The 25,813-nt window shown below is 43.5% G+C and overlaps 1 pseudogene; it reads right to left on the reverse strand.

The window, feature by feature from the left end:
- Positions 1-3,288: 3,288 nt before the first annotated feature.
- LOC121838796 lies at positions 3,289-22,905 on the reverse strand (annotated as a pseudogene).
- Positions 22,906-25,813: the final 2,908 nt, after the last annotated feature.

The raw sequence follows: 25,813 nt of genomic DNA on the forward strand, positions 1-25,813 counted from the left end.
CACCTTCCAGGGCATCATCTTCCACTTCATCAAGAAGGGGACGCTTGTTTCCTCGACTGACGTTTGTTCTATAAGACGGGAGTGAATGGGAGAGCTCACACACCTTCAACCCCGCCCACTTTCTGGATGAGAAAGGTCGATTTGTTAAGAGGGATGCCTTCATGCCCTACTTTGCAGGCAATTCCAATGTTTGTTTCTTAATTTACACTATCATTCAGCAATTAACTCAATCATACATTCTATTGTGCTCATTACTTTGGCCCAGAGAGAGTTGAGGGGATGGACGGGTCTGTGAAAAACTTAGATACATATAACACTAAGCGACTCATTCAGAATCCATCTATGGTGCTCTAACATTTTTGGCCATTGCTTTGACCCAGAGAGTTGATGGTATAGTTTATGTTATAGAAATGTGTGTACAATTTGACATCTATTGATATGTCAACTATAGGAAATATATGTAGACCTAATTGTTATATGGTGTCAGAGAGAATATAGTAGACGGCATGTGTCAAAAAGTGATTGATGATCTATTTTTAGTGTTACTTGTTTTTGCCCTTTTATGGACATCCTGTCCGGATGTTCTCACGCTATGGAAATCCTGTCCGGATTTTCTCATGCTATAGAGTGAGTGCTTATGTAACATGATCGTGCAACTGTGCCTTTGAAGTAAAGCATATGTTTGTAATAAAAATGTCCTGGTGATTGATGTATAGTGTTGAACTGTTGAATGTGTTTGAAAATTTGAAACATTTGGGAATTCATGTAGTGAAAGTGGGCCTGAGTTTGACAATTTTAAACAGTTGGGTATTTATGTAGAGAATGGGGGAGGCCTTGTAAACATTGAAACAGTTGGGAATTTATGTAGTGAATGGGGAGGCCTGAGTGTAAACATTGAAACAGTTGGGAATTTATGTAGTGAATGGGGGAGGCCTAAGTGTAAACATTGAAACAGTTGGGAATTCATGTAGTGAATGGGGAGGACTGAGTGTAAACAGTTGGGAATTTATGTAGTGAATGGGGAGGCCTAAGTGTAAACATTGAAACAGTTGGGAATTCATGTAGTGAATGGGGAGGACTGAGTGTAAACAGTTGGGAATTTATGTACAGAATGGGGAGGCCTAAGTGTAAACATTGAAACAGTTGGGAATTCATGTAGTGAATGGGGAGGCCTAAGTGTAAACATTGAAACAGTTGGGAATTTATGTAGAGAATGGGGAGGCCTGAGTGTAAACATTTAAACAGTTGGGAATTTATGTACAGAATGGGGAGGCCTGAGTTTGATCATTTGAAACAGTTGGTAAAGATTTGTTGTAAACTTATGGAGGGAGCTTGTGACCCCTTGTAAAATGAAAAAGTATTTTCCGGGTAGGTCTGCCTGAGTGTTAGACTTGTCCTATGACAAGTGTGTGTGTGTGCACGTGTGAGATAGGCAGGGTGCTAGGTTACAAGCAGAGAGAAACTTACTCGAAACATTATTTCTGTGAACAAAACACATTTAGAATCTTTCCTACAACATAATAATAATAGCAATATGTTTAAATGGGGATAGTAACATTTTGCAGGAAAAGATAAAGGGTTTTAAAAAGAAGCATGTACTGTATTTACCTTCAACTACTGACAGCTCTTCCTCTGGTCTTCTGTCTCTCTTCCTCTGCCCTCTGGTTGCATCAAGTTACAAGCTGTGGATTTAGAAGCCCTGATCAAGGAGCAAAGGCATTATTTTATATGAATACAGTTCAAAAACAATTATACATAAACATTTAAAGGCTATTAAAATGTAGTATTGTGTTGTAATATGTAGGATTTATATAAATGTTTCGTAAGAAAACATTTGAGGTATAGCTTAATATTGAATAGTAACTTTTAATAATGGTAATATGTTTAAATGCTGGTAGTAACATTTTTGATGAAATTAAGGGTTTTAAAATGTAATTTACCTTTAATGAAATCTCAGGCTCTCTCTGTCTCTCTTCCTCTGGACCTGTGTGTGGGTGTGTATGCAACACCCACCGGTAGCAAGCGCTCCAGCAGGTATATTTCACTGGTCATCCCCAAAGCCAACACTTCCTTTACCGATCACTGTACCTGAACACAGCCAATCTGTAAACAGCACACCCCACTACCTCATCCCCATATTGTTACTTATCCATTTGCTCTTTGGCACCCCAGTATCTCGACTTGCACATCATCATCTGCAATTCTATCACTCCAGTGTTAACGCTAAATTGTAATTATTTTGCCTCTATGGCCTATTTATTGCCTTACCTCCCTACTCTTCTGCATCTGTGCACGTTAATTAGATGTTTTTTTTTTCATTAAATAGACTAGAAAATTTTAATTAAAAGCCTATCTGTAATGTACAAACTGATGGGGGAATTATGCAATAGCTAGGATACATTTGTTTCTGATGTCACAGGGTTCCTCCTACACCACCCTATAAGTGTGTACCAAAGACAACAGAGAGCTCGGATTCAAGCTACACACAGGCTCTTAGATTTGGGTTGGACAGGCAAGTTACTCAGAGGCAGACAACAGTTTCCAAACATTAGTTATCACCTCCCCACCTTTGGACAACATGGGCCTCTGATGCCCAGGAAAATCTTTTTAATTCCTATTTTGTTTTTTGTTCGTGTTAAGTCTTGGCTCAGTTTGCTTTTCCAGGAATTCAGTTGTACCAGTTCAGTTCAATACTAGATACATTTTATTTTCGTTCATTAATAGTTAACAAACACATCTAAACCAAACACAGGATTAGAGAGAATGATCTTTAGCTTGGGTCAAAACCTATGCTTCAGGTTGGCTCTTTGACAACATTTACAGCTGATAACACCAGTCTCTGTGTTTCTGTGTAAAAGGTCTTGGTTGTTTTTATGCAGTCTAAAGGTCCCTACATAAAGAAAGGTAGAGTGCTTCTATTGGTCCTCTTTACCCTAACTGGACAAACCTGTTACACTGATATCACTACAGGAAAATCCACTATCACAAATATACATGTTTTAAGATATATATATATATATTTTTTAAAAATGTGAGTATTAGTAGGAAATGTTTTGTTCTCTATAATTGACTTAAACATCTGATTCGTCTTCCTCGCCGGTGTTGCGATGCAAAAAGTACAAACACATTTACTGTACCTAGCAAGGTATTTCTTCAGTATACAATAATGTCATTTAGCAGATGTTTTTGTCCAAAGTGACTTACAGATCATTCACAACACCATGTTTTTTAAATTCAGCATAGCCCTTTGTTTGGCTAAAGAAGTTGTTCTAAACAGTGTGTAATATACTGTACATTGGTCCAGACTCATCTCAGACCCGGCTCACAGCACACAGCTGGTGAGGTGAAGGGTGGAGGGTGAACCCCACGGATGGTGTGAGGTCCAGATCATCCTCTGTTACTCCAGGAGGAGGAGAGAAATTAAAGTGCTGCAGGAGGGAGGTGAAGAAGAGGAAGAGCTCCATCCTGCCCAGACCCTCCCCCAGACATGCGAGAGACAAAAGAAATAGGAAATAGTCTGTCCAAGAGGCTACCACAATTTCTCTACTTCTTGCAATGAAATAATTTGCTAAATGATGAAGTTGATATACCTGCAGAGAAGGCCATGAAGGCATCCCTGTTGACGAATCATCACTGCTCATCCAGAAAGTGGGAGGGGTTAAAGGAGTGGGGGCTCTCCCATTCACTATTGTCCTGTAGGACGAACATCAATAAAGGAATCACAGACGTCCCCTGCAGTGAGAGTGAAGCATAGGACACTTATATTCAGAGTAAAAGTAATGAAACTTTGTTTAATAAATGAAGTGCACACTTAAAAAGTAGTGGATTGCAATCATTTCAGGCAGAATTATTTCAAAAATCTGATTTGGACAGCCACGTATCTGACCTTTTTGATGAAGTATTCCTGGAAGGTGACATCTCTGCTGTTGGTGTGAGGGATGGACATAGTTACAATGCTAGCCAGTCTCTGGGTCTCATGGATCACTGCATCAGTGTAGGGCAGGTTCTTCCTGCCCTCTACCAAGGGCTTCCTATAACCCTGCTGATCTCCTCCTGGACCCGGTCTGAGACAGAAAGATGGGAGGGTTGGAGTTACTACAATGAAATGTACACTCAGTATACAAAACATTAAAAACTCCTGCTCTTCTTTCCATGACAGACTGACCAGGTGAAAGTTATGATCTCTTACTGTCTCTTGTTAAATCCACTTCAATCAGTGTAAATGAAGGGGAGGAGACAGGTTAACAAAGGATTTTTAAGCCTCGAGACAATTGAGACATTATTTAACTAAGCAAGTCAGTTAAGAACAAATTCATATTTACAATGACGGCCTACCAAAAGGCCTCCTGCGGGGACGGGGGCTGGGATAAAAATAAATATAGGACATCACGACGAGAGACCACAACACTATATAAAGAGAGACCTATAAGATGACAACACAGCATGGTACTTGTAACGGTTCTCTTGTGGTGAAGGAGAGTCGGACCAAAATGCGGCGTGTAGATTGTGATCCATGTTTAATAAACAAACGTAAAACACGAATCAATACAAACACTACAAAACAAAGAACGTAATGCACGAAACGAAAACAGCCCTATCTGATGCAAACACAGAGACAGGAACAATCACCCACAAACACACAGTGAAACCCAGGCTACCTAAATATGGTTCCCAATCAGAGACAATGACTAACACCTGCCTCTGATTGAGAACCATATCAGGCCAGACATAGAAATAGACAAACTAGACATGAAACATAGAATGCCCACTCAGCTCACACCCTGACCAACCAAAACATAGAAATATACAAAGTAAACTATGGTCAGGGTGTGACAGTACCCCCCCAAGGTGCGGAACCTGAACCTATAGGGGAGGGACTGGGTGGGCATCTGTCCGCGGTGGCGGCTCTGGTGCTGGACGTGGCCCCCACTTCACCGTAGTCTTAGTCCCCCACCTTGTCCGCTTCCGTGACCTCCTAGCCACGGCAACCCTACTTAATAACACGGGACAGAGGGGCAGCTCGGGACAGAGGGGCAGCTCGGGACAGAGGGGCTCTTCAGACTCCGGCAGCACAGGAGAGGAGGAAGGCTCTGGCAGATCCTGGCTGACTGGCGGATCTGGAAGAGTCTGGCTGACTGGCGGATCTGGAAGAGTCTGGCAGACCTGGAAGAGTCTGGCAGACTGGTGGATCTGGAAGAGTCTGGCAGACTGGCGGATCTGGAAGAGTCTGGCGGATCTGGAAGAGTCTGGCGGATCTGGAAGAGTCTGGCTGACTGGCGGATCTGGAAGAGTCTGGCTGACGGGCGGATCTGGAAGAGTCTGGCTGACTGGCGGATCTGGAAGAGTCTGGTTGACTGGCAGATCTGGAAGAGTCTGGCTGACTGGCAGATCTGGAAGAGTCTGGCAGACTGACGGATCTGGAAGAGTCTGGCAGACTGGCGGCTCTGGAAGAGTCTGGCAGACTGGCGGCTCTGGTTGCTCCATGCTGACTGGCGGCTCTGGCTGCTCCATGCTGACTGGCGGCTCTGGCTGCTCCATGCTGACTGGCAGCTCTGGCGGCTCCTTGCAGACTGGCAGCTCCTTGCAGACTGGCAGCTCCTTGCAGACTGGCAGTTCCGGCTGCTCCATGCAGACTGGCAGCTCCGGCTGCTCCATGCCTACTGGCAGCTCCGGCTGCTCCATGCAGACTGGCAGCTCCGGCTGCTCCATGCAGACTGGCAGCTCCGGCTGTTCCATGCAGACTGGCAGCTCCGGCTGTTCCATGCAGACTGGCAGCTCTGGCTGTTCCATGCAGACTGGCAGCTCCGGCTGTTCCATGCAGACTGGCAGCTCCGGCTGTTCCATGCAGACTGGCAGCTCCGGCTGCTCCATGCCGACTGGCTGCTCCGGCTGCTCCATGCCGACTGGCTGCTCCGGCTGCTCCATGCCGACTGGCTGCTCCGGCTGCTCCATGCAGACTGGCTGCTCTGGCTGCTCCATGCAGACTGGCTGTTCTGGCTGCTCCATGCAGACTGGCTGCTCTGGCTGCTCCATGCAGACTGGCTGCTCTGGCTGCTCCATGCAGACTGGCTGCTCTGGCTGCTCCATGCAGACTGGCTGCTCTGGCAGCGCTAAACAAGCGGGAGACTCCGACAGCGCAGGAGAGGAGGAAGGCTCTGGCAGCGCTGGAGAGGCGAGGCGCACTGTAGGCCTGATGCGTGGTGCTGGCACTGGTGGTACTTGCCCGAGAACACGCACAGGAAGCCTGGTGCGGGAGCTGCTACCGGAGGGCTGGAGTGTGGAGGTGGTACTGGATAGACCGGACCGTGCAGGCGCACTGGAGCTCTTGAGCACCGAGCCTGCCCAACCTTACCCGGTTGAATGGTCCCTGTTGCCCTGCCAGTGCGGCGAGGTGGAATAGTCCGCACTGGGTTATGCAGGCGAACCGGGGACACCGTGCGCAAGGCTGGTGCCATGTAAGCCGGCCCAAGGAGACGCACTGGGGACCAGATGCGTAGAGCCGGCTTCATAGCATTTAGCTCGACGTTCAATCTAGCCCGGCCGATACGCGGAGCTGGAATATACCGCACCGGGCTATGCACCCGCACTGGGGACACCGTGCTCACCACTGCATAACACGGTGCCTGCCTGGTCTCTCTAGCCCCGGTAAGCACAGGGAGTTTGCGCAGGTCTCCTACCTGGCATAGCCATACTCCCTGTGAGCCCCCCAATAATTTTTTGGGGCTGACTCTCAGGCTTCCATCCGCGTCACCGTGCTGCCTCCTCATACCAGCGCCTCTCCGCTTTCGCTGCCTCCAGTTCTTCCTTGGGGCGGCGATATTCTCCAGGCTGAGCCCAGGGTCCTTCACTGTCCAGTTCGTCCTCCCATGTCCATAAATCCTTCTTATGTTTCTCCTGCTGTTGCTGTTGCCTGTTACCACGCCGCTTGGTCCCGTTGAGGTGGGTGATTCTGTAACGGTTCTCTTGTGGTGAAGGAGAGTCGGACCAAAATGCGGCGTGTAGATTGTGATCCATGTTTAATAAACAAACGTAAAACACGAATCAATACAAACACTACAAAACAAAGAACGTAATGCACGAAACGAAAACCGAAACAGCCCTATCTGATGCAAACACAGAGACAGGAACAATCACCCACAAACACACAGTGAAACCCAGGCTACCTAAATATGGTTCCCAATCGGAGACAATGACTAACACCTGCCTCTGATTGAGAACCATATCAGGCCAGACATAGAAATAGACAAACTAGACATGAAACATAGAATGCCCACTCAGCTCACACCCTGACCAACCAAAACATAGAAATATACAAAGTAAACTATGGTCAGGGTGTGACAGTACTAACATTATTGGGCACAGACAACAGCACAAAGGGGAAGGTAGAGAACAATACATCATGCAAATCAGCCACTGTCAGTAAGACTGTCCATGATTGAGTCTTTGAATGAAGAGATTGAGATAAAACTGTCCAGTTTGAGTGTTTGTTGCAGCTCGTTCCTGTCACGTTCTGACCTTAGTTCCTTTGTTTTGTCTTTGTTGTGACTGGCAGCCCTACGCAGGGTGTCCCCGGTTCGCCAGCACAGCCCAGTGCGGTCTATTCCACCTCGCCCCACTGGCCTGGCTACGGGGAGTATCCAGCCAGGTAGGGTTGTGCAGGCTCGGTGCTCGAGACCTCCAGTGCGCCTCCACGGTCCGGTCTATCCGTTGCCTCCTCCACGCACCAGGCCTCCGGTGGCAGCCCCCCGCACCAGGCTGTCTCTCCATCTTCTCCCTACAGGTGCTCCCGCCTGTCCAGCGCTGTCAGAGCCGCCCGTCTGTCCTGAGCTGTCAGAGCCACCCGTCTGTTCTGAGCTGGGGGGGTACTGCCACGTTCTGACCTTAGTTCCTTTGTTTTGTCTTTCTTTTAGTATGGTCAGGGCGTGAGTTGGGGTGGGCTGTCTATGGTATTTTTTCAATAATTTGGGATTTCTGTGTTTGGCCTTGTATGGTTCTCAATCAGAGGCAGCTGTCAATCGTTGTCCATGATTGAGAACCATACTTAGGTAGCCTAGTTTCACCTTTGAGTTGTGGGTGATTGTTTTCTGTTTGTATCTGTTTCGTTCGTTCACTTTGTTGTTTTTGTTCAGTGTTCTATTTCTTTATTAAAAATATGGACACCTACCACGCTGCGCATTGGTCCGATCCTTGCTACTCCTCTTCAGATGACGAAGAGGAGAACCGTTAGAGTTACATTCGCTAGCTGCAGCAAACTGAAAAGACGAGCAACCCAGGGATGTGTGTGCTTTGGGGACCTTTAACAGAATGTGACTGGCAGAATGGGTGTTGTATGTGGAGGATGAGGGCTGCAGTAGAAATCTCAGATAGGGGGAGTGAGGCTGTTGAGGATCTTGAGTCCCAATTGGGAACCAGCCCTCCCACCGTCAGCTGGAATGTGGCGCATGGAACGCAAAAAATATTCTTAAAAATATTTAACCTCCACACATTAACAAGTCCAATAGCTCAAATGAAAGACAAACAACTTGTTTATCTAGCCAGCAAGTCAGATTTCTAAAATGTTTTACGGCGAAAACATAGCACATATTTATGTCAAACCACCACCGAAGACACACCGAAGACCAAGCTAATTTCCATAGCCAAATTCAACAAAATATGCAATCACCAAACGCAGGATTAAAAGAAAAATTATTTCACGAACCTTTTGAAATCTTCATCAGATGACAGTAATATAACATGTTACACAGTACATTTATATTTTTTTCAATAATATGCTATATATATATCCATAAATCTCTGTTTACAATGACGCCATGTTCAAAAAAATGCTACTCGAATGTCCGGAGAAATGCGATAGCTCCGCCATATGCCGTCAGCTAACATGGAATACACAACATAAACTTAGACTAAATATGCATGTTCTACATATATATAGAAAGATACACTTCTTCTAAATGCAATCGCTGTGTTACATTTATTTTTAACGTTACAGATTTCGTTCACTAGGCTATAATATATGAGTCGGCGCTCAGGAATTAGCATTTTGGCTCCTCTACTCGGAGTCCACAGAAACCCATAATAAACACATAAATATTCCCTTACCTTTGCTGTTCTTCCATCAGAAGACCTGGAAGGGTTTATACTTACCAAAAACAGCTTTAGTTTGGAAGTCTGTGTCTTTCGGTGATCAAACACGACATATTTCGGTTGAAATGCAGCCAAAAAGTAAAGTGGGTGCGCACCAAAACGTCGAAATTACATATTATATGTCGACTAAACTTGTCAAACTATGTTCAGAACACAGCATTAGCATGTTATATAGCTTCACAGCAATTCTCAGGACGAACAGAAACACACGCGTCGTTTAATCAATCTTGGAACAAAGACATCACCCGAGCAGAACGCGCATGAGAGTAACCTGTTTTCTCGCGTGACCGAAAGGTTTCGCCCGCCAAAACTCTCGTGAGCGCGCGATTCTCACAATGAGAAGCCCCATTGAAAGCAGACATCGCGCTGAAGAGATAGAAACTGTTCCCAGGACTGTAGGTGCTTGGGAAGGGTGGGGGCGATGACGTCAAAGTTGGGCCAACTTTTATGATGACAAGAGAGAGTTTGGGAGAATGAGTGCCCTGAGAGTTCTGCTTTACATAGAGACATAATTTAAACGGTTTTAGAAGCTTTAGAGTGTTTTCTATTCAATAATAATTTTTATATGCAGATATTAGCAATTTTTGACAGATTTTTTTCTGTTTACTATGGGCACGCAATTCCTCCAAAGGGGGCAGTAATAAGCCCTATCTTTAACAGGCCTTGCTACTCCTCTTCAGATGACGAGGAGGAGAACCGTTAGTTACATTCGCTAGCTGCAGCGAACTGAAAAGACGAGCGACCCAGGGATGTGTGTGCTTTGGGGACCTTTAACAGAATGTGACTGGCAGAATGGGTGTTGTATGTGGAGGATGAGGGCTGCAGTAGAAATCTCAGATAGGGGGAGTGAGGCTTAAGAGGGTTTTATAAATAAGCGTCAACCAGTGGGTCTTGAGACATGGATTTTGTATGCGTTCCATTCAGAGGTTGAATGGGCAAGACAAAAGATTTAAGTGCCTTTGAATGGGGTATGGTGAAGGTGCCAAGCGCATCGGTTTGTATCAAGAACTGCAACGCCACTGGGTTTTTCACACTCAACAGTTTCCCGTGTGTATCAAGAATGGTCCACCACCCAAAGGACATCCAGCCAACTTGACACAACTGTGGAAAGCATTGGATTCAACATGGGCCAGCATCTCTATGGAATGCTTTCGACACCTTCTAGAGTCCATGCTCCAACATATTGAGGCTGTTCTGAGGAAGATGTTCCTAATGTTTTGTACACTCAGTGTATAAACCTGAGTTAACGTTTAACCTTCATTAACCAAGCCATCCTTGTCTAGTTTCATAATATATTCTTCAATCTGGCTCCTTGCCAATGTTTATAACTTGTAACACCATGAGTGCTTTACTGTTTAATGTCTGTGTGTCACAGGTGGCACCTTAATTCGGGAGGACGGGCTCATAGTAATGGCTGGAACGGAATCGAACACATGGTTTCCATATTTTTGATACCACTCCATTCCAGCCATTATTATGAGCCGTCCTCCCCTCAGCAGCCTCCTGTGGTGTGTGTGCGTGCATGTGTTTGTGTTTATATCAATCCTTACCCTGTATATGGGGGTACTTGGCCATTAGCAGCAGACCCCAGCGCAGGGTTGTCCCGGTGGTGTTGGTACCAGCAGAAAACAGGTTACCAACACTAAATACCAGGTTGTCGTCATGGTAGAAAGAATCCATATTGTCAGATTCCTAACAGAAACAGACCCTCAGATGACATAAGTTATGTACAGTCAGTCTTTCCTCAACTCTTAGCCAAGAGAAACTGGCATGCATAGTATTGATATTAGCCCTCTGATTACAATGAAGAGATAAATGTGTCACGCTGTTCTGGGCAGCTTAAGTTGGCCCTTCTTTTGACTGGACAATAATTAAGATAAGATCAAACTAGAGCTTGCTTTGTGGAGAGTGATGCTTCTACACCTGCATTGTTTGCTGTTTGGGGATTTAGGCTGGGTTTCTTTACAGCACTTTGAGATATCAGCTGATGTAAGAAGAGCTTTATAAATACATTGATTAAAAAAAGCAGAGCATCTATTTATCACGGACAGTCCTTTCCTCATCTTTACAATCATTGAATCAATATGTTCTGACCATGAGAGTTTACAATCTAAAATAACACCAAGTAACAGCCACACCATTAATTACCAGATTCAGCTGATGTCCAGAACTTAGGGAATGATTTGCGTCAATAAATTGCTTCATTTTGGAGATGTTCAGGACCAGTTTATTACTGGCCACCCATTCTCAAACTGACTGCAACTCTTTGTTTAGTGTTGCAGTGATTTCACTAGCAGTGATTTCACTAGCTGTGTTTGCTGACGGGTTGAATCATCAGCTTACATGGACACAGGTTCTGTTTAATGCCAGTGGCAGGTCATTGGTAAAAATAGAAAAGAGTAGAGGGCCAAGAGAGCTGCCATGCAGTACACCACATTTTACATGTTTAACATTAGAGAAGCTTCCATTAAAGAAACCCCCCTTGGGTTCTATTAGATAGATTTCCATATTGTGGATTCAGAGCTGAGGTTGAAAAGCCATAACACATAGGATTTTTCAACACGTTATGGTCACTAATATTAAAGCACTGAAATCATTTTATTATACATTTCTTTAAACCAATCATCAGTCATCTGTGCCAGTGCATGTTCAGTGGCGTTCTCTATTAGCATTCTGAAAGTCTTAATTTGTTTACATAGCATTGTATTTGGTCAAACACCATTTTTTCCAACAGTTTACTAAAAGCTGGCAGTAAGATGATAGGTTGGCTGTTAGAAGCAGGCCTGAGGACAAACACTTCACTAGGCTCAGATTAAAGACATGACAGTTGTCAATCCCAGGAGGTTTGTCATTATTGATCGACAATCATTTCGTCACCTCTCCCACACTAACTTTACAAAATGAAAGAAAAGCATTGTAAATTTGAATTATGTGGGGTTTTTAATGCATGAATATTATGGCTCACTGTTTTGCTGGAATTTCCTGCTGAACTTCATTGGCATGGTGACAAATGTATCATTAAAATAATTGGCAACATCAAATTGTTGTGATAAATAAGCCATCTGATTCCATTTTAATAGAATTAGTCTTTCTGACCATAATTTCCTTTTATTTATTTAACTAGGCAAGTCAGTTAAGAACAAATTCTTATTTACAATAACATCCTACTGGGGAACAGTGAGTTAACTGCCTTGTTCAGGGGCAGAACGACAGATGGTCAGCGACCTGGTCAGCTCGGGGATTCAAGCCAGCTACGTTTCAGTTACTAGCCCAACGCTCTAACCACTAGGTTACCTGCCGCCCCAATTTAAAGTACTCCAAAGACCCCCCCCATCATTCTTTATATCCTTGATCTTGGCTTCATAATACAGTGTCTACTCTTTGTTGAGTTTAGTCACATTATTTCTCAATTTGCAGTAAGTCAGTCAGTCAGATGTGCAGCCAGACTAATTAGCCGCTCCTTTTGCCCCCATCTCTTTCAACTATACAGTTGTTCAATTCCTCATCAATCCATGGAGCCAGTTTCTTAAAAGGTTCATGTTTATCAATAACTAGAAGAAGCAATTTCATAAATGCATCAAGTGCAGCATCTGGATGCTCCTTATTAATCACATGAGACCAACAAATATTTTTTAACATCATCCACTTAAGTGTCACAGCAAAATGTGACTTCTTATTTTTTTTTAGGTATTTTTCTTAAAACGTCATTGTTGGTTAAGGGCTTGTAAATATGCATTTCACTGTTGTATTCGGCACATGTGACAAATACAAAAGATTTTCAAATCAAATGAAATTGTATGATCTCATACACTATTTTAGTCCCATCTTTTAGAAGCTTCGCTTTCCTGGAAATAACCACTGGATATTGTGATCACTGCATCCAATGGTACGGATACAGCCTTAGAACAAAGATCTATATTATTAGGACAAATGTAATCAATACAGGGCATGTGGATGATCGTTCCTGTTCTGTTTGTAAACACACTAGTAGGTTGATTAATAACCTGAACCAGATTACAGTCACTGGTTACAGTGAGATGCTTCCTCTTCAGCGGAGAGCTTGATGACAACCAAGATAGAAGACCTCTCTGTTTATATCACATGAACTATTTTTTTATTTAACTAAGCAAGTCAGTTAAGAACAAATTCTTATTTACCATGACGGTGTACCCCGGCCAAACCCTAACATTGCTGGCCCAATTGTGTGTCACCCTATGGGACTCCAATCATGGCCGGTTGTGAGCCAGCCTGGAATCGAACCAGGGTCTGTAGTGATGCCTCTAGCACTGAGATGCAGTGCCTTAGACCTCTGAGCCACTCAGGAGCCCCCATCAAGCATTTCACACACATTATCTGGATACTGACAGTTAGAACTCGGTGGCCTATAGGAGCTACACTAAAATAGGCTTTAGAGGAGGCAGGTGATCCTGCAACCACAACACTTTAATAACATGAGATCCTCTCTAAGCATTACAGGGATATGGCTCTGAATATGTACAGCAACAACTCCCCCATATGCATTCCTGTGTCTTCTGTAGATGTTATATCATTGTATTGCTAATGATGTATCAAATGAATTATCGACGTGAGTCTCAAATGGCTAATATATGAATATATATCTGATGTTAGCAAGTTAATTGTATTAACCTTATTTCTAAGCCTACATGTATTATTAATATGGGCTATTTTTAGCCATTTCCTGGGTAGCTTATCAGAGATAGACATAATATGGAAAATAACAAAAAAGCAAACAAAACAGATAATCAACACATTCTTTTAAATCAGCCTGAGGAACATTTTCAGTGTTTGAGTCTGAGTTTACATGTGATTCTACTGATACAGAGAACTAGTTATATCCTCCCTCAGCTGGCATTCAGTCAAACTGGTTGAATCAACATTGTTTCCACGTCATTTTAATTAAATTATGTTGAATCAACGTCGAATAGATGTTGAATTGACTTCTGTGCCCAGTGGGATGTTAGTGTTGGACAACTGAAGTTAGTTGTGTTTTTCAGCAGTAAAGTGAACCACAAGGTGGTGTAATAAGTATTATAAACCCAGCAGTTTGGTTCCTGGATACTGATTGTCCGAATGTCTTGGTAACTTAGACAATATACCACGAGTGTGGAGCAAAATTACTCGTCTAGTGTTCTAAATATGTTGGTATCAAGTTTATAACACCAGCAAGGCACCTCTTGGTTTTGTGGAATATGGCCAATATACAAGGACTGTATACAGGCACTGCACTTCGCATCGTGCAGTGCCTTAGCTGTGGTAAATTGATCATATACCACACCCCCTCGGACCTTATTGATTAATTCTATTCTGTATAGTCATACTGAGCAATATTAATGCAACAATTTGTTATGAATGAGTGAGATGCAGATTCTGCATGAAGTCTTCATACCTCCAGGGTTTGCTTTCGGACAAGGAACGAGTCCACAAAGCCTCTACACATATGAGGGTTCAGAGTCTCCTTCAGGCCCCTCACCAGCTCTGTCACCTTGTCACGGTTTACTTCTGTTGAAGGAAAGGCGGACCAAAACGCGGCGTGGTTTGTGTTCATCTTGATATTTAATTAAAGAAAGTACTGAACACTGAATACAAAAACAATAAACAAATAACGACCGTGAAGCTAAATGAGAACTGTGATGACACAAGCAATCAACATAGACAATCACCCACAAACAAACAGTGCAACCCAGGCTACCTAAGTATGATTCTCAATCAGAGACAACTAATGACACCTGCCTCTGATTGAGAACCATACTAGGCCGAAACATACAAATCCCCAAATCATAGAAAAACAAACATAGACTGCCCACCCAACTCACGCCCTGACCATACTAAATAAATACAAAACAAAGGAAATAAAGGTCAGAACGTGACACACCTCCATCTTCATATCAGCAATATTATTTTTCAGACGTGTCAGGTCGTTTATCCACGGACCCAACTAGGGAAACATGTTGTACATCTACACAGAGATTCAGGTAGAATACGCATAAAACAATATTATATTAATTATAACATAACACACCACAACTATGATTCGATTATGCATAAATTCAAATGTGATACACATATGCATAAATATGTAATTATTAGTTGTGAGCACCAATAGTGATATTCAATATTATTTGGTATCGATATGAGCAAGGCATATTGTAATGTCGGTTTATTATTTTTACTATTGTGAAGTGTGTGTACTGGAGGTGAAGTCAGGTGCAGGAGAGCAGAGTGTAGTGAACAGGTGCACTTTTGTTCCGGTCCAACGAAACACAACAGTACATAAATGTGCCCAAACACGGAACATAGACAAAAAGTATGGCGTGTAACAACACCCACATAACATAAAATCAATTTCACACGGAGGGGAACAGAGGACTAAATACATGCTGTGTGATTAGAGAATGAAAACCAGGTGTGTATGGAACAAGACAAAACAAATGGAAATATGAAAAATGGAGCGGCGATGGCTAGAAAGCCGGTGACGTCGATCGCCGAACGCTGCCCGAACAAGGAGAGGAGCCGACACCGGTGGAATCGTGACAACTATTCTGTAAAAAGAACACATTACTTTTCCTGCATACACAAAACCCTCAAACAGAACTCACAGGCTCTCAATTTAGCATATTTAATTAGTTGCCTGTTGATGGTCCTATAATACAGGCCTCCCTAACTAACCAGTATGAATACAATATTATAATACCAGAATATTCACGCCTGGCCCAACAGACAATCTGCTAACAGTTGTCTGAACTTCAAAGAGCCATGGAAGTGAACAGATAAGTGAACATACACAGTTGCAAAATATTTTATGCAAACCGATACGATAAGGAATCACAAAAATGGTACTGATATTGATATAATTTTGTATATCGGTGCCCATCACTAGTGATTACATATTATATATAATAATTACAATGATATAATTAATAAAATATTTTAGCCATTTAGCAGACGCTCTTATCCAGAGCGATTCACAGTTAGTGCATTCATCTTAAGTGTCACGACTTCCGCCGAAGTTGGTGCCTCTCCTTGTTCGGGCGGCATTCGGCAGTCGTCGTCCCCGGCTTTTTAGCTGCCACCGATCTACGTTTCTTTTTCCATTTGTATTGTCTTGATTGTACACACCTGGTTCCCATTATGTTAATATTTATTCCCTATTTAACACTTTGCTTCCCACATGGTTTTGTGCGTGTTTGTTCTTTGTTTAGTGTTCAAGACTTCTGTGAGCTGATGTGTTTTCCCTACGTGGAAATAGTCTGTTGTTTCTTTTCGAGTAAAGTCTGTATTTTACTCAGTTCTGTGTCCTGCACATGACTCCTAACCGCTGCACATTGACACATGACAGAAACAGAAACACACCCCCCTTATGGAGTCAGCAGGTGCACCCAGTCCTCCGTTACCAGTGGAGGAACACGTCCAGCAGCACGCGACAATGCTCCAAAATCTTGGCACAGCCATGGATCGCGTGCTGCACACCATGAAGCGATGGGAAAGAGGGGGTTTTCCCACACCCCAATCAACTTCACCCCAACAGACACCGCTGTCCACCCCTCCGTCACCTGGACCCAGAATATATGCAGCGTTGGTACGCTATGAGGATTTCTCCTGCCGCATCCGGGCGGTCTTCGATCATCCACCTGAGGGGAGCGCGGCGGGGGAACGCTTGTTCCATCTCAGACAGGGGATGAGGAGCACACAGGACTTCACACTGGACTTCAGGACCCTGGCTGCCAGTGCAGGATGGAATGAGAGGGCCCTGATCGACTATTACTGGTGTAGTCTACGTGAGGATGTTCGTCGGGAGCTGGCCTGCAGGGACACCACCCTTACCCTCGAACAGCTGGTGGATTTATCCAAACCTGTGAGCACGGCAGAGGGCACACTGCTGGTCGGTGCTGGGGAGGTTCCCCAGGGAGTCGAGGCAGCAGGCAGGGCACTGGTGGATCATCCCAGGTGAGTAGGCACCCGACTCACTCAGAGCTCCCTGTTGCGCACATGTGTGTATGTATAGAATTTCCTTAGTTTTCCCCGCATTCCCAGCATAAGGCGCTAGTAGATTCATGCGCAGCTGGGAACTTTGTTGACCATTAATTTGCACTTAGATTAGGGATCCCTATTGTTCCTGTTGATGTTCCCTTCCCTGTACATGCCTTAGATAGTCGTCCTTTGGGGTCGGGTCTGATTTAGGAGGTCATGGCTCCACTATGTATGATAACGTAGGAGGGTCATGAGGAGAGTCTCTTCTTGATTGATTCTACTGCGTTTCCTGTGGTGTTGGGGCTTCCCTGGTTGACCTATCATGACCCCACTGTTTCGTGGCAACAGAGGGCTCTCAAGGGATGGTCACATCAGTGCTCAGGGAGGTGTATAGATGTTTCCATAGGTGCAACTACGGTGGAGAGTCCAAACCAGGTCTCCACCACGCACATCCCCCTGAATATGCCGATTTGGCTCTCGCCTTCTGGACTCAACTACCTCCCCATCGACGGGGGGATTGTGCGATAAATCTCCTGGTAGACACAGCACTTCCCAGGAGTCACGTGTATCCTCTATCACAGGAGGAGACGGCAGCTATGGAAACATACTGTATGTCTCTGAATACATTCGGCCTTCCACCTCACCTGCCTCCTTGAGGTTTTTTTTGTGAAGAAGAAGGATTGAGGTTTACGCCCTTGCATTGACTATAGAGGTATAAATCAGATCACGGTGAAGTATAGTTACCCGCTGCCTCTCATAGCCAGTGTGACAGAGTCATTGCATGGGGCACGCTTCTTCAGCAAATTGGATCTCAGGAGCGCTTACAACCTGGTGCGTATCCGGGAGGGGGATGAGTGGAAGACGGCATTTAGTACCACCTCTGGGCACTATGAGTACCTCGTCGTGCCGTACGGGTTGATGAATGCTCCATCAGTCTTCCAATACTTTGTAGACAAGATTTTCAGGGACCTGCACGGGCAGGGTGTAGTGGTGTACAGTATATAGATGACATTCTAATATACTCAGCCGAGTATGTGTTCCTGGTGCGCAAGGTGCTTGGTCGACTGTTGGAGCATGACCTGTACGTCAAGACTGAGAAATGTCTGTTTTTCCAACAGTCCGTCTCCTTCCTAGGGTACCGCTTGTCAGCGTCAGGGGTGGAGATGGAGAATGACCGCATTTCAGCCATGCGTAATTGGCCGACCCCAACCACGGTAAAGGAGGTGCAGAGGTTCTTAGGGTTTGCCAACTACTACCAGATGTTTATCTGGGGCTTTGGTCAGGTAGCGGCTCCCATTACCACCTTGCTGAAGGGGGGACCAGTGCGACTGCAGTGGTCGGTTGGGACGGACAGGGCTTTTCGTCACCTGTTAAAGGAATTCTAAATTCCTCTGTATTATTTCCCAATCAGAATTAATTACTCTGTCAATGCATTCTATGGGATTGTAAGACCCAATATTTTTATAAGAAATGGACAGAGCCCCGGTCTTAAAAGTCAGGTAACAGCGTTTAATTCAAGAGAGTACTGGTTACATACACATTTTTCCACAGGTTATATACTGAAAATGACGTCAGCGTTTTCTAAATGTTCCATCTCTTCATGACACCGGTAGAGAGGCCCTATAGTTCGAGCCTTCCCTCCTCACCTAAAGCCAAGGTCAGTCAGTATAAATCAGCATTCTAGACAGTCTGGAGATAGTTCATTCATTTGTACAAAGGAACAGACCGTCATTGTTACTAAACTCCTGACTATATTATATACAATTGGGAATGGGAGCAAGAGAGAATTCATATATGTATAGTACATAATAGCATTTGGACTAGTCAGTCCTGATTGAAATGTATACATAATTAGTCATCATTGATAAAAATTCCCTTAACATCACCTGAAGGTTCTGTTTACCTCAGCTCCCGTGCTGGCTCATCCTGATCCCTCCTTGGCATTCATAGTAGAGGTGGACGCGTCCGAGGCTGGGATAGGTGCTGTGCTGTGCCGTCACCAAAGCTCAACCCACCAGCACAGCAGTGAGGCCCCGGTGTAGGCACCAAGGGACCGGGTCTGGCTCTCGCTTCGAAACCTGCCCCTTCGCCTGCCCTGCCGGAAGCTTGGTCCGCGGTTACAGCTTCCCCCTGATTACCGTATTAACCCCTCGTTCCATGCGTTTCTCCTCAGGCGTGGTGGCTGGTCCACTCCAGCAGTCTGAGGTGTGGGATTTATTTAAGATACTTTTTGAGGAGATTTCAGGTGCTTTCGGAAGTTGGGCAGGGACTCTGCTGTCCTAGCTTCAGGGGAAGCTGGATCCACCATTGGTGTGCCAGGACAAAGAGCTTGGACTGGGCTATGAGGATTTTATTTGATATGTTATACATAATGAATATTGTATATAATGATTTATAAGCAGCATAGTGATGGGTTATAAACGGTAAAATAATGGTTTATAATAAGTTTACTGGCAAATCAAGTAAAGTATAACTGAGTATGTACATATTAATTTGCAAGAATTCATAACAGGCGTCTGTTTCCTAGTTTTATTGATTGCACTGAAACAGACATTATTTAGAAAAAAAACAGTAAAAACATAATGGTCTGAATAAACAGACTACCTGCATTGATGCAGAACCTATAAGGTGAACATTCTCATTGGTCCTGTCCACCATGCCTGTGAATAGTGGGTCAGTGTATTCAAACCTGCTGCCGTAGACAATGGCCGAGATTATGTTGGAGACGGCATAAAGCACAGGCTGTGCTGTGTCAAATGCCTTACCTGTAATAGACAAAACATCGAATTAATTACCAAATAAGCTTTCCAGAACCCACACAATCACTTAGCTATTTACTAATAATGTGGTTAAAAAAAGCCTGATTTTTAACCAGGCAATGAAGCCGAGGCATCCCCTATAAATACATCATACTACTTCTACTACTAGTGTAGAGATACTGATTCTCTTACCCTCATGTTTTTCAAACACTTCAATCAGGTAGGGGATTTCCTCTAAGATTTTCTCCTCACTCCCTTCCTTGCCCATCCCAAAGTCTCTAAGGTTTGTCAGGGCAAAGCACCTCATCTCTTTCCATGAGTCTCCATTGGCAAACAGAATCCCTGTAGAGAACGTAGTTTGTTTCCATGACAATACAAAGTAATAAAAATAAATAAATTACTATAATATGCCATTTCATAATGAGCATGTACCAAATTATCTGGTCAAGATAATCTGTGTCTATTTAAGACATTTTAGACATTTATATTATTTGCAGCAGATTAGAGTAAGAACATTTGATGAATTTGTGGAAACAAGCCGTGATCTCTGCATTCACCATTCTAGTCTGATCTCTGCATTCACCATTCTAGTCTGATCATTCTACATTCACCATTCTAGTCTGATCTTCTATCTCTGCATTCACCATTCTAGTCTGATCTCTGCATTCACCATTCTAGTCTGATCTCTGCATTCACCATTCTAGCTCTGATCTCTGCATTCACCATTCTAGTCTGATCTCTGCATTCACCATTCTAGTCTGATCTCTGCATACCATTCTAGTCCTGCATAGTCTTTACATTCACCATTCTAGTCTGATCTTTACATTCACCATTCTAGCTCTGCATTCACCATTCTCTGCATTCACCATTCTAGTCTGATCTTTGATTCACCATTCTTTCTGACATTCACCATTCCTGATCTCTCTTTCACCATTCTAGCCTGATCCATTCTAGTCTCAAATGTCAGAAAGGAGTGGTATTATTAAAAATGAACTTGTCAGCTATTGGATCACTTTCAACCAATCAGAGGGCAGCCTAATTCAAGCACAGTATTTGGCAACATTGGTTGTTATCCTAAACCCAACCACTGTTTCTGCGAGGGCACTGATTGGAACAGACATTTTCTGGCTTATTCCAAAAGCCACTCTATTGGATAAAGGGCAGGCTGATATACATGCAGCAAAACAGAATGGTGAATGCAGCAATCAGACTTGTTCCACCAGGCTAGAATAAGACTTTCAACAGAATGTAATGCATTTCATTTCCAACTCATCTCAAAGTGTCTGAAATTGATTGTGTAGCTCAATAAAGTTTATTTAAAGTAACTGTTAGGTGAAAATCTCACTTTTAAAAGTTAATAATTTGTTAACTTATACCCACAATGTTGTTGACTCATCCTATGCTCATATTTGAGGCCAACGCATACATTGATTGGAGAAGAAACACGTGGATGGCCTGGTATGGTTCCCAATCAGAAGCAGCTGTCTATCGTTGTCTCTGATTGAGAACCATACTTAGATAGCCTGTTCCCACCTGGTGTTTGTGGGTAGCTGTTTTGTGTTGTGTCACCTTTCAGGACTGTTTCGATTTTTGTTGTTTCACTTTGTATTTCGTGTTCAGTGATATTAAATTAACATGGACACTTACCACGCTGCGTTTTGGTCCGATCTTTCCTGTTCCTCAGATGAAGAAGATCGTTACAGATACGCTATAGAACTGCTAAGAATGTAGCAGAAATGTGCAGAAAGTAGTTTTGAATGCATTTTATTGAAGGGAAACAATAACAGTATTTTTTTGGCAACATAGTGATATATTCTTATATACTGTACAATGAAAAATACAAAATACTAGTCTTCTCCCATTTTTTAAAACCATTACCCCCACCCACAGGGTGTATAAACAACAACAATAAATATGAATAAGATAATAGATACAAAAACGTAAAGAACATTAATAAATCAACTCTAATTAGTACATGTAGGACAGTATACACGTGTGTTTGCACAGACTTTCTAGATGTATTTCTCACGTGCAGCGCATAGTATTGGTTTATAAAGTCCTTCTTTGAGGGGCAGAATTGGCATCTCCTCCTCTTGTCTGCTGCAGCCTCAGGTGGATATTATAATATTCAGCCCCTGAACAGCTTATCAAGCATCCAGGTAGGGTTGATCTTGTTCCATATTGAGAAGGCATTGTATGACACATCAATGATGTTATGGAAGATGACCAGGGGCCAGTGGGCAGTCATCCTCCTGCAGTTGTAAGTTCCAATCCAATCCAATCTCCAATTATTTTAAATGTTACTGGAAATAATTGCATCTGCTATTTAGATGAAAGAATAGTACATTCTCAGCAACTTCTCAATCATGCAAACACTTTTAATGGCATCCAGCACTTCGGATTTGGAAAGAATGTTATATACCAAACTTTCATAGCACCTTGGCACAAACCAAAATGATCATCAAAATCCAGTCTGAAATCGCAAATTAATGGTGGAGATCTTATAACTCTATGCCTTCTCTTATCTGTTGATATCCATCAATGCCCTGGACCTCACTTTATCACGAACCCCATCAAACGGACTATGCACCCATGCGGTGGATAAAGAGTAACAGCAAAGCTTTGGTATGTTTGGAATGCGCGCAGTGGATTCATTTAAAATGCAGCGATTCTAGCTTTGGGCAAGGGGTCAATGAAGCCTACCGTTGCTGTGGGTGTGCTGTAGCTGCAGGGTGTGAGCATTGAAGGTGGAGTGGGACCAGAGGACTTACCGAGGATGGAGAGTGGACCGGAGGAGGAGGGGGTCCACAGTAGAGTGGAAGCAACCAGAGGCGAGTGACGGGGGACATGGTGGTGAGGACGATGGAGTGGCACCTTGGGAGGGGTGCTCCATGGTGACAGAGAGGCCACCGGAGGAGGGGGGGTCCACAGCAGAGTGGAAGCAACCAGAGGCGAGTGACGGGGGACATGGTGGTGAGGACGATGGAGTGGCACCTGGGGAGGGGTGCTCCATGGCGACAGAGAGACCACCGGAGGCAGGGCAGTGGGAAGATGGCAGGGCAGTGGGAGGCAAATTACAAGTGGATCGGGAAATCAATGGGGCCTTTGGGAAGAAGGGCTTACATTTAGTGTACTTAAACATCCGAAGTCTACTACCGAAGATTGATGAGATACGCCTGTTGGTTTGCAAATCAGAGGTAGGTGTCTTATGTTTTATTGAGACATGGTTGGATTCATCTGTTTGTGAATCAGAAATTGAGATAGGTAATTACTCTGTTGTCAGGGAGGTTCAGAATTGGAACGGTGGGGGGAATATGTGCGTTTGTAATATCAGACATTGCTTATAATGTCAGATCGGATTTAACCAGATTCCAATACTCTACTCAGCAAACTGGATGTAGTCTATCACAGTGCCATCCGTTTTGTTACCAAATCACCTTATACCACCCACCACTGCGACCTGTATGCTCTAGTCGGCTGGCCCTCGCTACATATTCGTCGCCAGACCCACTTGCTCCAGGTCATCAAAAAGTCTATGGTAGGTAAACTCCACCTTATCTCAGTTCACTGGTCACGATAACAACACCCACCCGTAGCACACGTTCCAGCAGGTATATCTCACTGATCACCCCCAAAGCCAACACCTCATTTGGCCGCCTTTCCTTACAGTTCTCTGCTGCCAGTGACTGGAAGGAATTGCAAAAATTGCTGAAGTTGGAGACTTTTATTTCCCTCACCAACTTTAAACATTAACTATCTGAGCAGCTAACCGATCGCTGCAGCTGTACATAGTCCATCTGTAAATAGCCCACCCAATCTACCTACCTCATCCCCATACTGTTTTTATTTATTTACTTTTCTGCTCTTTTGCACACCAGTATCTCTACTTGCACATCATCATCTGCTCATTTATCACTCCAGTGTTAATCTGCTAAATTGTAATTATTCGCTCCTGTGGCCTATTTATTGCCTACCTCCTCATGCCTTTTGCACACACTGTATATAGACCTTCTTCTTTCTACTGTGTCATTGACTTGTTTATTGTGCTATTGGCTTGTTTATTGTTTACTCCATGTGTAACTCTGTGTTGTTGTCTGTGTCACACTGCTTTGCTTTATCTTGGCCAGATCACAGTTGTAAATGAGAACTTGTTCTCAACTAGCCTACCTGGTTAAATAAATGTGAAATAAAAATTTACAAATTTAAAAACCGCTGATCTGGAGATTGTCTGGCTGGATATCTGCCTTCCCAAAACCAAGCCAATTTTGTTGGGGGTGTGTTATAGGCTGCCCAAGCAGAATGCATTCTATGAAGGTCTTGAAATTGTGTTGTCAAACTGTAATGATTCCCTGTTGAAGGAAATAATTTTGTTGGGGGATTTCAATACTGATGTCTGCAAAAAGAATAGCCCAACCCACAATGTATTTATGCACTTTTGTAGATCACTTTCTCTGACCCAAATGATAAAAGATCCCACCAGGATATGTGAAACAGGGCAAAGTACAAATGACTTAATATTGGTGTCTGATCAATCTAAAGTATCGCAGAGTGGAGTAATAGTCTATGGAATCAGTGATCATTTTATTACATTTTGCACAAGGAGAATTTTTTATTATATATTTAAGTGTCACAAAACTGTTATAATCTGAGGACTCAAAGAATAATGTGTAGAAAAGTTTAGTGAGGAAGTGGGTAAAATTGACTGGTCATCTGTGCTCGATAGTGTAGGGAAAGACAGTGCCTGGGAAGCCTTTAAATGCAGATTCCTTGATGTGGTGAATGTGATGGCTCCCATTAGACGGGTCAGGGTAAAGCAGAGCTCTAGCCCTTGGTTTAATCATGAGATTCTAGAATCTATCTAAGCAAGGAATAAGGCCTTTCAAAAATGTACAACAGCAGCATGATTTTGTCCTATATAAACGTCACAGAAATGAAGCACAGAGGAGGATGGATGAAGCACAGAGGAGGATGGATGAAGCACAGAGGAGGATGGATGAAGCACAGAGGAGGATGGATGAAGCACAGAGCAGGATGGATGAAGCTAAGAGGGGTTACTTTGCTGAGAAAATCATTGAAAACAAAAACGACCCTAAAAAGCTTTGGAAATCATTTAAGGAACTAGGCTGTAGTAGTACTACCAAAAACAAACTAAACAGTATTGGACTGAACATCAAAGGGGAGATGGTATATGAAAAAGCAAAGGTTTCCAATGAATTCAACTCTTTTTTTTAAACTTCTGTTGCCAGCAAGCTGGTTAGCAAGCTGCCCACCAGTTCTGGTTTGTATGGAAGCAACCAACTCAATACGTGTTATGTAGAGTTAGGGGTTCAGCCAAACTCTTTTTCTTTTGCAAAGGTAGTAACAGCCAAAATAGTCGGTATGCTGGCAGAGCTTAAATGCTCCAAAGTCACAGGACGGGATAATATTCCTGCAAGGTTTCTAATAGATTCTGCTGAGCAAATTGGCCCTTGTATTACACATTTCATTAATCTCACTCTTGAACAAGGTACCTTTCCCAGGGTCATGAAACAAGCTAAAGTTATACCTCTATATAAGAAGGGGATAAAGTCTGACCCTGGGAATTATAGGCCTGTATCTATCCTCTGTGTAACATCAAAGATCCTGGAGAGAATTGTACATGCGCAAATATATGAATATGTTAACAGACAGGGTCTAATGTATGATTTTCAGTCAGGTTTTAGAAAAACATACTCCACTGATTCATGTCTACTTTACTTGACTGACTTCATCAGGAAAGAGATTGATGAGGGAAATCTGTGTGGAATGGTACTGCTTGACCTACAGAAGGCATTTGATACAGTTAACCACTGTCTCCTAATCTCCAAACTGGAGGCAGTGTCCCTCTAGGCTGGGTAAAGTCCTATTTATCAGTAGAGGTTAATGGTTCACCATCTCAGGCA

The sequence above is a fragment of the Oncorhynchus tshawytscha genome, unplaced genomic scaffold (assembly GCF_018296145.1).
Source record: "Oncorhynchus tshawytscha isolate Ot180627B unplaced genomic scaffold, Otsh_v2.0 Un_contig_10018_pilon_pilon, whole genome shotgun sequence".
NCBI lineage: Eukaryota > Metazoa > Chordata > Actinopteri > Salmoniformes > Salmonidae > Oncorhynchus > Oncorhynchus tshawytscha.